This window comes from Salminus brasiliensis, chromosome 17 (genome assembly GCF_030463535.1).
Source record: "Salminus brasiliensis chromosome 17, fSalBra1.hap2, whole genome shotgun sequence".
Classification (NCBI taxonomy): domain Eukaryota; kingdom Metazoa; phylum Chordata; class Actinopteri; order Characiformes; family Bryconidae; genus Salminus; species Salminus brasiliensis.
Window position 1 is genome coordinate 34,877,895 of NC_132894.1, and position 12,730 is coordinate 34,890,624.

The window sequence follows — 12,730 nt, forward strand, 5'->3', positions numbered from 1 at the left end:
GCTTAAAGCCCACGCTGGAGACTGAAACGGCAGCTAAACTGAACCTTAGGAGGAGATCTTCTGACTCTCTCAATCTCACAGTCTGATTCTCAGAAATAATAATAATTGATGGCAATCAGGGGTTTCTAATAAAGAGGCCAGAGAGTGGAAGGATATTGGTAGGTGTTTCTAATAAAGTGGCCAGCGAGTGGAAGGATATTGGTAGGTGTTTCTAATAAAGAGGCCAGCGTGTGAAACCACAAAGTATGTGTTTCTAATAAAGTGGCCAATAAGTGGAAGCATATTGATAGGGGTTTCTAATTAAGTGGCCAGTGTGTGGAAGGATATTGGTAGGGGTTTCTAATAAAGTGGCCAGGGAGTGGAAGCATAGGGTAGGTGTTTCTAATAAAGTGGCCAGGGAGTGGAAGGATATTGGTAGGGGTTTCTAATAAAGTGGCCAGGGAGTGGAAGCCTATGGTAGGTGTTTCTAATAAAGTGGCCAGGGAGTGGAAGCCTAGGGTAGGTGTTTCTAATAAAGTGGCCAGGGAGTGGAAGCCTATGGTAGGTGTTTCTAATAAAGTGGCCAGTGTGTGGAAGGATATTGGTAGGGGTTTCTAATAAAGTGGCCAGGGAGTGGAAGCCTATGGTAGGTGTTTCTAATAAAGTGGCCAGGGAGTGGAAGCCTAGGGTAGGTGTTTCTAATAAAGTGGCCAGGGAGTGGAAGCCTAGGGTAGGTGTTTCTAATAAAGTGGCCAGTGTGTGGAAGGATATTGGTAGGGGTTTCTAATAAAGTGGCCAGGGAGTGGAAACATAGGGTAGGTGTTTCTAATAAAGTGGCCAGCGTGTGGAAGGATATTGGTAGGGGTTTCTAATAAAGTGGCCAGGGAGTGGAAGCCTATGGTAGGTGTTTCTAATAAAGTGGCCAGGGAGTGGAAGCCTAGGGTAGGTGTTTCTAATAAAGTGGCCAGGGAGTGGAAGCCTATGGTAGGTGTTTCTAATAAAGTGGCCAGGGAGTGGAAGCCTATGGTAGGTGTTTCTAATAAAGTGGCCAGTGTGTGGAAGGATATTGGTAGGGGTTTCTAATAAAGTGGCCAGGGAGTGGAAGCCTAGGGTAGGTGTTTCTAATAAAGTGGCCAGGGAGTGGAAGCATAGGGTAGGTGTTTCTAATAAAGTGGCCAGGGAGTGGAAGCATAGGGTAGGTGTTTCTAATAAAGTGGCCAGTGCTGTGAAGTTGCGACATCTGAGTCACAGTGTTTGGTTAGCATGCTAGTTAGCAGTCGTTATGCTAAAGCAGGAACTCCATTCCAGGCCGTAGAATTATTAAAATGTTTTCATATTTTCCCCATTTTTTTAAATATGTTTTTTTTTTTTAGATTCAGCGTGTTCAGGCACCGACACATTCTACTGATTTTAGACCTCGTGAGATTTCATCATTCCCCTCGTTTTGAGGTTTCATCATTCTTTAATTTCTCCTCTTTCTTCCTCAGCTTTGAGACTGAACTTTCGTAGCTTCGGGGACTCTCAGGATTTTTTTCTCCTGAATTTCATAATGAGAGCGTTTTGGTGTCAGTTTTCTCGCTGCGCTCGGCTTTCTCTCTGTCTGTCTGTCGGTTTCATCACTGTGAGAGATTAAAGAAAGGAAAAGGTGGATTCCTTCCTTCCTCTCCCAGATAAACTGATAGCCTCTTTATTCCGTGTCTTATCTACAAAGAGAGAGAGCTTTCCACTGCGTTCTCGACAGTGGCAGAAATAAAAGAGGCTGCCTTCAGACCAGGCTGACAGGTGGAAGCCTTTGCTCCTCTGCAGAAATATCTCACTACAACACACACACACACACACACACACATGGTTCTGTCTGTACATGTGACAGGGAGTGTGTTTGTGTCGGACCAGAAAGACAGAGGTTGGTTAGATTACACATGCAATTAATGGACAAAAGTATTGGGACGCCTGCAGGAATGATCCTTTCTTCTCGTGAAATCAATGATATTAAAAAGAGCTGATCCTGCTTTTGTTGGAGGAACTGTCTCCACAGTCCAGGGTCCCTACTAGATTTGGAGGCAGCATTGCTGTGAGGATTTGACTCCATAAGTGAAATGCTAGTGAAGTTAGTCAGGTCATGATGTCGGAGCATCACCACCTCGCCTCATCTCAATGAAAAGTACTGGATGGAGCACCACCACCATCCATCATTCCAGAGACCACTGCTCCACAGCTCAATGCTGTAGGTACCTATTATATGTATATATAGAAAACATACAAAGCCAGTCAAAAGTTTGGACACACCCGGTTGAATGTGTGCAGCTCAACCTACGACTTAGGCCTACTGTGAAACCCCTCCCTCCCCCCACCACCTACGACATCCTAACTGCGGTGGATACCCCGTGTGTCCCCAGTGTTCCCATTTGGCTGACGTGTGTTTAAGATCATGATCAGCACACATGTATCCAAGTGTGTCCAAACTTTTGACTAGACTATATGTTTTTTTTTTTTTTTTTGCTTATGGGTTGCTTGCCTCCAGACTGTGTGAGTGAGTGTGAGTGACTGTGTGTGTGTGTGTGTGTGTGTGTGTGTGTGTGTGTGTGTGTGTGTGCAACGGTTGACTGCTTGTACTAAATGCACCTCTATAAGAGGCTGCTCGCCCGGCGCAGACAGTATGTACAGTATTTGTCTGTGAAAGTGTTTATTTTCACGGTCAGACTGGAAACTGGAAACCTTCGGTTGTTTATTTTATTCAATAATAAGCTCCTAAAAGTCTTTTTACTCTCATAATGTGACATGATGTACCGCGAATACCACTGCAGATATATCAAAATGACAGATCGGGCCTTAGGTGCCTCATCAGCCTGTGATGGATTTTCACAGTCATCCGTATGACAGTATGGATTCGAGCTCTGCATAATTACTGTTCATGGGAGTTTATTGGATTACGTCCTCTGTGGTGCTTCACCAGTATGAGTGCGAGAACGTCAGTGGTGGTAGATTCTCTTTAGGTGAGTTTCTGTTAAGTAGTACACACACCTGGAGTGGTCATACGATTGATAATCAGTAATGCTCAGTAATGATGTTCGATCACAAGGTTTTGGGTTCGATGCCCAGGTCTGCTTGGCTGCCACTTTAAAACCATTGCGGTATAAAAGATGGATGAGGCTCTCATTATTCTTGTTGGATAGGTTTGATCACAAGGCTTTGGGGTCGATGCCCAGGTCTGCTTGGCTGCCACTGTTGGGCCGTTGCTGTATAAGAGATGGACGAGGCTCCTATTCTTCTTGTTGGACAAACTTGATCATAAGGTTTTGGGTTCAATGCCCAGGTCTGCTTGGCTGCCACTTTAGAGCCATTGCTGTATGAAAGATGGATGAGGCTCTTGTTTGTCTTGTTGGACGAGCTTGATCATAAGGTTGTGGGTTCGTTGCCCTGGTTCGCTTGGCTGCTGTTGTTCGGCCATTGCTGTATAAAAGATGGAAGAGGCTCTCGTTCTTCTTATTGGATGAGCTTGATCACAAGGTTGTGGGTTCAACGACCAGGTCCGCTTGACTGCCACTGTTGGGCTGTTGCTGTATAAAAGATGGACGAGGCTCTCATTCGGACCTGGGTATCTGTTCGGCCATTGCTGTACAAAATATGGAAGAGGCTCTCATTCTTCTTGTTGGACTCGCTTAATCACAAGGTTGTGTGTTCGATGCCCAGATCCGCTTGGCTGCCGCTCTCATTCTTCTTGTTGGACAAGCTTGATCACACGGTTGTGTGTTCGATACCCAGATCTGCTTGGCTGCCTCTTTAGAGCCATTGTTGTATAAACGATGGATGACGCTCTCGTTCCTCTTGTTGGACGAGCTTGATCACAAGGTTGTGTGTTCGATACCCAGGTCCAACTGGCTGCCACTTTTGGGCCTTTGAAGGAATGCCATAGCATAGATGACTCCCTGGCATTTAACACATGATAGACAGTAGGACTGGTGTGTGTGTGTTTTTGTGGATCCAGGTGTTCAGGTCCATGCGGGTGGTCTTACACTTCGCAGCAGAGAAACACTCCAGGCTGACTGACAAGCTGTTTAAGAACCATGAAACCTGAAAAAGCCTCAGCGTTTGAACTGCTTTTCTGCTTTTACTTAATTAAACAACCGATAAAGAAGTTTCCCGATGCGACGCAGGATTTACGGTGGGCTTAGCGGATTTATTTATTGTGTTCTTACAGAAAAAAGAGCTTTATGATGAACAAAATGCTGAAAATAAAATTCCCAGGTTCAAAAACAGAGCAGGAGCTTATGCTGCTGGGCTATTTTTTGTGCTCGGTGTCCTCAAAGAACTTGAAAGTTATAACATTTAGAATTTGTGTTGCATGTCGCCGGCCTGAAAGAAAGCTCATCTTTAATCCACTAACACTGGCTCGTATCCATATCTTTGCGAGCACCACCTGTTGCTTTTGGGATAAAAAATTAATTTTCTTGGCAGGCCTGCTGCTAGGTATTAGTTTGTAGATGAGCTGATGCAGCGTGAGCGGAATTTTAAGCACCTCGCGCCGCCCCTTCCTTCCTCGCAGACACTTTTGTTGTGTAAAATGCTGAGATGCGAAAAGGCCGAGAGCCAGAACTCTTCCGAGACACCGGTGGCGTCTGCGCTGGCCATGTTTGTGTTTGTAAGACGGTTGAAAATCTGTAGAGGCGCACTGATCTGTCTGGGTGTCAAGCTTCTATCTCGGCGCTGTGTAGACAGAAAACCACGCACACTCTGAACTTTCTCAGCAGCTCTTATCTCCAGTCAGAACTTTCCACAAGACCTGTCAAAGTCCTGCCCCTGCTATTCATGCCTGATTGAAGAGGCATCCCAAGTATTTTGCACCTGGCTGACTCGCATGTTTGGAAACTTTGCCCTGGTGACGTCGACCAGTTCCTGCACAGTCATGTGTTGAGCTTGTAGGGTCATTTACAAATGGTTCTTTAATGTGAGTGTTTCTGATAAAGTGGCCAGTTAGCAGAAGCACAATGCAGGGGTTTCTAACAAAATGGCCAGTTAAAGCACAGTGCAGGTGTTTCTAATAAAGTGGCCAGTGGGTGGAAGCACAAGGTAGGGGTTTCTAATAAAGTGGCCAGTGGGTGACAGCACAATGTAGGGGTTTCTAATAAAATGGCCAGTGAGTGGAAGCACAATGTGGGGGTTTCTAATAAAGTGGCCAGTGGGTGTCAACACAATGTAGGGGTTTCTAATAAAATGGCCAGTGAGTGGAAGCACAAGATAGGGGTTTCTAATAAAGTGGCCAGTGAGTGGAAGCACAATGTAGGGGTTTCTAATAAAGTGGCCAGTTGGTGTCAACACAATGTAGGGGTTTCTAATAAAGTGGCCAGTTGGTGTCAACACAATGTAGGGGTTTCTAATAAAGTGGCCAGTGGGTGTCAACACAATGTAGGGGTTTCTAATAAAATGGCCAGTGAGTGGAAGCACAAGGTAGGGGTTTCTAATAAAGTGGCCAGTGAGTGGAAGCACAAGGTAGGGGTTTCTAATAAAGTGGCCAGTGAGTGGAAGCACAATGTAGGGGTTTCTAATAAAGTGGCCAGTGGGTGTCAACACAATGTAGGGGTTTCTAATAAAATGGCCAGTGGGTGTCAACACAATGTAGGGAAGCACAAGATGGGTGTTTCTAATAAAGTGGCCAGTTCTTCAGAAGTCAGCAGTAGCGGTTCCTCTTTTTGTCCAGTGAAGTGAAGAAAAGCTTTGTGGGCCTCTCCATCTGACCTTTGTTGGATGTTTGAGGTTGGAGGTGATGTGCTGTGTTAGCAGTGTGTTAGCGAAGTGTTAGCAGTGTTAGCTTTCTCCGACTGCCTCAGTCAGCACTCTGCTGTGTCCCACTCTTGACCGGATTAGCTCTGTCTGCGGGGAGCTGCAGAAATAGCTGTTTCAACACCGGCACTGTCCAAAAGCTCCGGTTCCCCTCCCTCCGGTCTCCGGGGAGCACGTCTCACCTTTCTCTCCCAGAACACACACACACACACACACACACACACACACAATTTACAGTATATCTCCAATGAATAATCATGAACTTTTGGCCTTGACTCTTGAGTGCATAGACGTGGCGCCACACACACACACACACACACACACACACACACACACACACACACACACACACACACTTCTCTATGTCACTGAGATTTGAACGGGAGGATGAAGATGGTGGAGGTCACTGACTCTAATAAGTCACCTACAAAAGCTGCCTATCAGACATACAGCAATCAGCCATAACATTAAAACCACCTGCCTACTACATCTCTGACCTTCTAAAGATGTCCTGCTGTGGTATCTTCACACCTTCAGACGTTAGCAGCAGTCCTGTAAGTCCTGTAAGTTGTGAGGTGGGACCTCCATGAGCATCAATGAGCCTTGAGCGCCCATGACCCAAGGTTTTCCCTTCTTGGAGACCACTGATGACCAGGAACGTCCCACAGGACTTCACATGGCAGTGGTTTTAATGTTTTCAGACTTTTCGCTGAGCCGTTGCTTCAAAAGCAGCTCTGTCACATCAGCAATGTTCTCCTCAGCACTTTTCCTTTCAACTTATGGAACTTTCCAGAGGCTTCTGTTTTCCTTCCTCTCGGCCATCGCGCGCCACGGACCCACGCCCCTCCGCTGGATCCTCTCTGGGTCCTCTGAGGGAAGTGGGTTAGAATCTGTTGGGCCATTCATCAGCCTTGCTCCTTTATAGCTTTTCATAATGACATGGTGCAGAAGGCCGCTCTTTATTTATACATTAATGGAGCTTTTTCTGTCAGCGTGGCTTCAGGTTTCCGAGGCTCCTGCTCCTGACGTCGTCACGGCCGCTGCAGTCAGGCCGAGGTCAGCCGAGGAAGCCAGTACGGTAAAACTGTTACTGGGGAGGCAAATAAAAACAGAAAAAGAAAAGTTTCCCTCTCAGAAATGCTGTTTCATTGGCTTCCACGAGGAAAAGCGTGGAGGCTCCCTCAGCTTTAATAGCTTTGCTGAGCTTGTAAAGTTGCTCGTAACTGCGAGCCGAGGTCACTCTCACTCTTGTAAAACACTGGAGCACGTGCTCAAAGCATAGACTTCCCTTGTAAATGAGCTGAGGATGAGGAATTCATGTCCAGAAGCTTTATTTCATCTTAGAATACACAAGGAATCATTTCGTTTGAGCAGAAAATGTGAATCTAAAATGAATCAAATTAAATTGATTCACACTTTTAAATGATTCAGACTCGTTTCTGCATAATGATGTAAAGAGGGTCATTTAATGTAAACAGACTGGGGGTTTGGAGTGAAACGGTGGTGAAACCCAACCAGCATGCTCATGTGGGGCTCTCATGGGTGGACTCATGTGGGCTAGGTGGGTTGCAGGTGGATGTGGGCTCCAAGTGGCTCACTATGTGTCTCACACGGGTCCCATCTAGGCCCTGTGTGCAGTGTAGAACTTGTGTAGATGGGGGTCCATGTTTAACCCTCCTTGGTCCCATCACTGACCTGGTGGGCATCCATATGTAGGGCCAACATGGAACCAAACCAAACATGGATGAACCTTTCTGGCTTCCAGTTGGGCTACTCATACAGGCCCCACATGGACCAGGCATTGGTCGCCATGACTACTACACAAATATAGCCCTTTTATTTACTATCCAAACCCACCATTGAACCTACATGTGTCTGAGTTGTGTATTATATGGAATGGATGATGATGAGGCAAATCTATTAAATTGGGACTATTTTGAGGAGCAACACTCTGTATGTATCCTTCCATGATATAATTAATTTTGAAATTACTGTATGCTTTAACCCAGATGTTTCTCAGAACTATGTCAAATTCGTGTCTCAGGCATCAGACAGTGTATTTAAAGCTGTTTGGTGTAAAACTTTCTAACGGGGAGTTTTTTAGAGAAGCATTAAACTCTCTAGACGTCTGGTTCCATTCACCACCACTGTAAACAGTTCTCTAGAATAGAGAATTTCACACCAAACCATTAAATTATGTGCAAATCTTGAAAGTATGCAGCTGTAAGGAAAAAAGGAGGACAGTTCAGTTGTTCATGACATGAGCCCTTTAACCCCCCCCTGGCCCAGCTTGTGTAGGATGCTAGGCTTGCTGCTGCTTGAAGGGCCTCTGCTTGTTCTCTCATTGACACTGCTCTGCTGGACAGATACACTGGGGTCAGCTTCAATGGGGGATGTGGAAATGGGGCTATCAGGTTGAATAGAGCTGAGCAGCGAAGGTCAGGGGTTTCTCCGAGGAGATAGCCAGCCATGCTGAAGATACTTGGCTGGCGAAAGTGAGATAGCGTAGCATAGCCGAGGCAAATCCCAAGAGTCTGGGGTTTTATCACGCCTCTGCTGCTCGCAGGGTGATGTAATGCTGTGGGAGAATGTCTCAGGCTTGTTTGCATCTCTGACAAGGCAGCTTCAGTGATGCGTCGGCTTGGCTGTCTGGAATGAGGGGACGTGAGGGAGAGAGGGTGAGGGAGGGATGTGGAGCATAAAGATATGTGCGAAATCTACACGCACTTACATACCGTCTCTGCTTCCTCACGCCGGGTATCGCATTAAAAACCTTAGGCTGACAAAGTTAAGATGCAGGGGTAGCAATAAAGGTGTTTTCACCCTGGCCTTGTGGTATTCAGTGGGTTCAGCACTTGACAGACTCTCTGGCCACTTTATTAGAAACCCCTGCTTTGTGCTTCCACTCACTGGCCACTTTATCAGAAACGCCTACCTTGTGCTTTCACTCACTGGCCACTATATCAGAAACACCAACCTTGTGCTTTCACTCACTGGCCACTATATCAGAAACACCTACCTTGTGCTTTTACTTACTGGCCACTTTATTAGAAACCCCTGCTTTGTTCTTCCACTTACCGTCCACTTTATTAGAAACCCCTACCTTGTGCTTTCACTCACTGGCCACTTTATTAGAAACCCCTACCTTGTGCTTCCACTCACTGGCCACTTTATTAGAAACACCTACATTGTGCCTTTACTAACTGGCCACTTTATTAGAAACACCTATCTTGTGCTTTCACTCACTGGCCACTTTATTAGAAACCCCTACCTTGTGCTTTCACTCACTGGCCACTTTATTAGAAACCCCTACCTTGTGCTTTCACTCACTGGCCACTTTATTAGAAACACCTACATTGTGCCTTTACTAACTGGCCACTTTATTAGAAACCCCTACCTTGTGCTTTCACTCACTGGCCACTTTATTAGAAACCCCTACCTTGTGCTTTCACTCACTGGCCACTTTATTAGAAACCCCTACCTTGTGCTTTCACTCACTGGCCACTTTATTAGAAACACCAACCTTGTGCTTTTACTCACTGGCCACTTTATTAGAAACACCTACCTTGTGGTACCAATCATTGGCCACTTTATCAGAAACCCCTAAATTTAGCTGTTACTCATTGGCCACTAAACTGTGTGTGTGTGTGTGTGTGTCCTCTTTAGAGATTCTGCAGTGTTTGACTGTAGGGAAATCTTATCTCTGGGTTTGAAAAACCCAATAATGTTCCCCAGAATTCCTTTGCGCTATTTTGTAGAAGCTCAGTCAGGCTGGTCTGGAGCTCTCCTGATGGGCTTTTTTACACTTGAACAGTAAAAGCGAGAGAGAGAGAGAGAGAGAGAGAGAGAGAGAGAGAAAGAGAAGACAGGGTCTATTAGCATTATTTTCACCCATCTCGCTCGCCCGTGTGTCGTTAGGGCGCATCATCAGTGTACCTGTGGAACAGCTGGGCTGATTTACTGCCTCTGCTGTGGACAGAAATGTGTTTCCGCTGCTTGTTGACTTGTTTGCTCTCCCTCTGTCTGCACACCTGGCCTGAGATGTGTGTGTGTGTGTGTGTGTGTGTGTGTGTGTGTGTGTGTGTGTGTTCTTCGACCTCTGCAGCTCAATCTAGGCAACATGTGATGCGATTCACATGGTTTCGGCATGCTGTGTGTGTGAGAGGAAGAGGCAGAGAGAGAGTGAACAGATCTGTTGCTTGTGTGGCATATTAATACATTTATACACATATATATATATATATATATATAACAACATATTACACTATATGTCCAAATGTTTGTGGACACCCCTCCTAATGAATATATTCAGCTACCTTAACTTGCACCCATTGCTGACACAGATGTGCAAATGCACACACACACAGCTTGTCTAGTCCCTGTAGGCGTGGGCTAGAGGGGTATAAAGCCCCCCAGCATTGAGCTGTTGCTCCATTGCTCCATCCAGTTCTTTTCGGATACTGAGTTGGGGAGTTGATGAGGTGGGGTGGTGATCATCATCCAATATCCTGACCTCAATAATGCTCTTGTTGACGAATGCAATCAAATCCTCACAATCTAGTAGAAAGTCTTCTTCCCTGGACAGTAGAGACAGTTACTCCTACAAAAGCAGGAGAAACTCCCAGTGAATAAGCAGGTGTCCCAATACGTTTGTCCACATAATGCATATTGGGCGTATAGTAATTACACATATATACATACCCTAACCTAGTACATACCCCACATGCATTATATCCTATATATATATATATATATATATATATATATATATATATATATATAGAGAGAGAGAGAGAGAGAGAGAGTACATACCCAGTACATACCCCACATGTATTATATCCTATATATATATATATATATATATATATATATATATATATATATATATATATAGAGAGAGAGAGAGAGAGAGAGAGAGTACATACCCAGTACATACCCTACATGCATTTTATACATGTAAGTACCTATCTTTATAAAATATATGTATATATATCTATATATATTTTATAAAGATAGGTGCTTACATGTATATAATGCATGTAGGGTATGTACTGGGTTAGGGTATGTATATATGTATATGATCACCTATATGTGGCAACGTAGAGGTAGAGGGGGACAGTCCAAGGCAGTGAGCCATTGGCTGCAGCAGTGAGCCCTGTCTGGATGGGGAGTCAGTCCAACTAGCAGATGAATTCTGTGGTTTTGGAGAACCGGACTGCTTTGTGAAAGCCCTTCGCTTGTCTTTGCAGTGCTTTGCGACTTCGCTGTGCGGCGAATTCTCCACCTAATTGCCACATGCTGCACTCCAACCTTCCCCAGCTTTTTAATTTGCCCTCTGAAGCAGCCGGTGAAATTAAGGCCTTTCTGACTTTTCCACCTGTAATTTCCTCGTGCAGTCTCTCGGCCCTCGTTCCGATTTCGGTGGAGATATTGGAGCCTGGCTGGCATGAGGTGCCCTCCTGCCCGGCCTGCGCGAGAATTCGAGACTTTAAACAGGCCCTGATTTGAGCGAAATGTTAACGTATGCAGGCCGTTTGTTTGAGCGCTGAACCTATGGACAGTTTCCAACTCCCGCACACTCTTCTCTCTCACTCTCTCTCTCTCTCTCTCTCTCTCTCTCTCTCTCTTTCTCTCTCTCTCTCTCTCCCCCTCTTCTTTGATTCCTCAGCGCTCAGCTAATGCAGCGCATCCAACAATAAGGACAGCACAGAGCTTTTTTTATAGCTCTAATTCCACATCCATGCTGATCCATCGTACTGACCAATGTGGACATGCAGCCCACCCACCACTGTAGTTAAAGAGGGATGACAGCTATGCCACATTAGGTAGGACAGGGTTGACCCCAGCCAGCGCCCTGCTGAGGCAGGCTGTGCTTCGGCCTTGTCTGTGGGTCTTGCGTAACCTCTTTACATAACCAACAGTGCATAACCAGTGCACTACTGCTAATAGGGTCTCCTCGACTCCTTGCTCTCCTCCCTGTTGAATTCTTTGATCCTTTTAGGAAGTATAAACTCATACTGGAGGTGCTCCTGCAGTCTCTTTGAAGATCTGCATATACCTCGACGTCCCTCTGAGCTCCAAAAAAAAAAAAAAAAAAAAAAAAAAAGGACCTTGCAAGGAAATGAATGGAAACTCTGCAGTGATTTAATGATGAGTTTGCGTTTTATGTATAAGGATTTAACTGGCTGAGAAAATCGTCTAATATTTATTTAATACATTTAATATAAATGAAAAATTCTTTTAAAAAAATGACCACAGCTAATGACCATAATACAGGCTGAACTGCAACCTGAGCACCCTAGGCTAATTATATCACATAAAGATATTATAGTTTTAGCCTATATAGAAAACTGTATATACATCAAATTCTGCCATAACATTAGGACCACCTGCCTAATAGTGAATAGGTGCCCACCTTGTGCCACCACAACAAATCTGACCATTCGAATCATGGACTCTGAAGACTGCAGGACATCTGAAGTCCTGACGTCCATGCAGGTGGGATCTGGCTCCAAGACTAACGCTAGCTGCAGATCCTTTGAGTCAGGAAATGATGGTGCTCCATCCAGTACTTCTGGGATTCCCATAAAAGGGAGAATCTTTGGCCTTCAAGGGTTCGTCAGTAAAGGATCCTGGTTCTGTAGAGAAGTATGTGAGGAACTGTCCATTACAGTATAATGGAAAGCAGCTATGTCAGAATTGTTGGGTAGCTGTGTTTATATGAATCATGCCTGGAGGGTTTTGCTGGTGTGGTTTATTAGAAGAAGTGAGAATGCTGCCGTTAGAACCTTGTAACGTACCAAATATGTGGAGTGTGGCCACCTGAGAAGGTCAGGCCACAGATATGCATGACCTTTATTATGTCCTAAATGACTGTTCAGTAGTTCCTTAGAAAAAAAGCTGGGTGGATATTGTCCTAAATGTGCATCATCAACTGAACTGAAAACCATCATATTTTGACAGTTATATTAAT

At 45.1% G+C, this 12,730-nt stretch overlaps 1 protein-coding gene across 4 annotated transcripts in view; it reads left to right on the forward strand.

Moving 5' to 3' along the window:
• LOC140538073 (cell migration-inducing and hyaluronan-binding protein-like) overlaps positions 1-12,730 on the forward strand; it is a 134,362-nt gene that overhangs the window by 54,698 nt on the left and 66,934 nt on the right. The window lies entirely within an intron of this gene.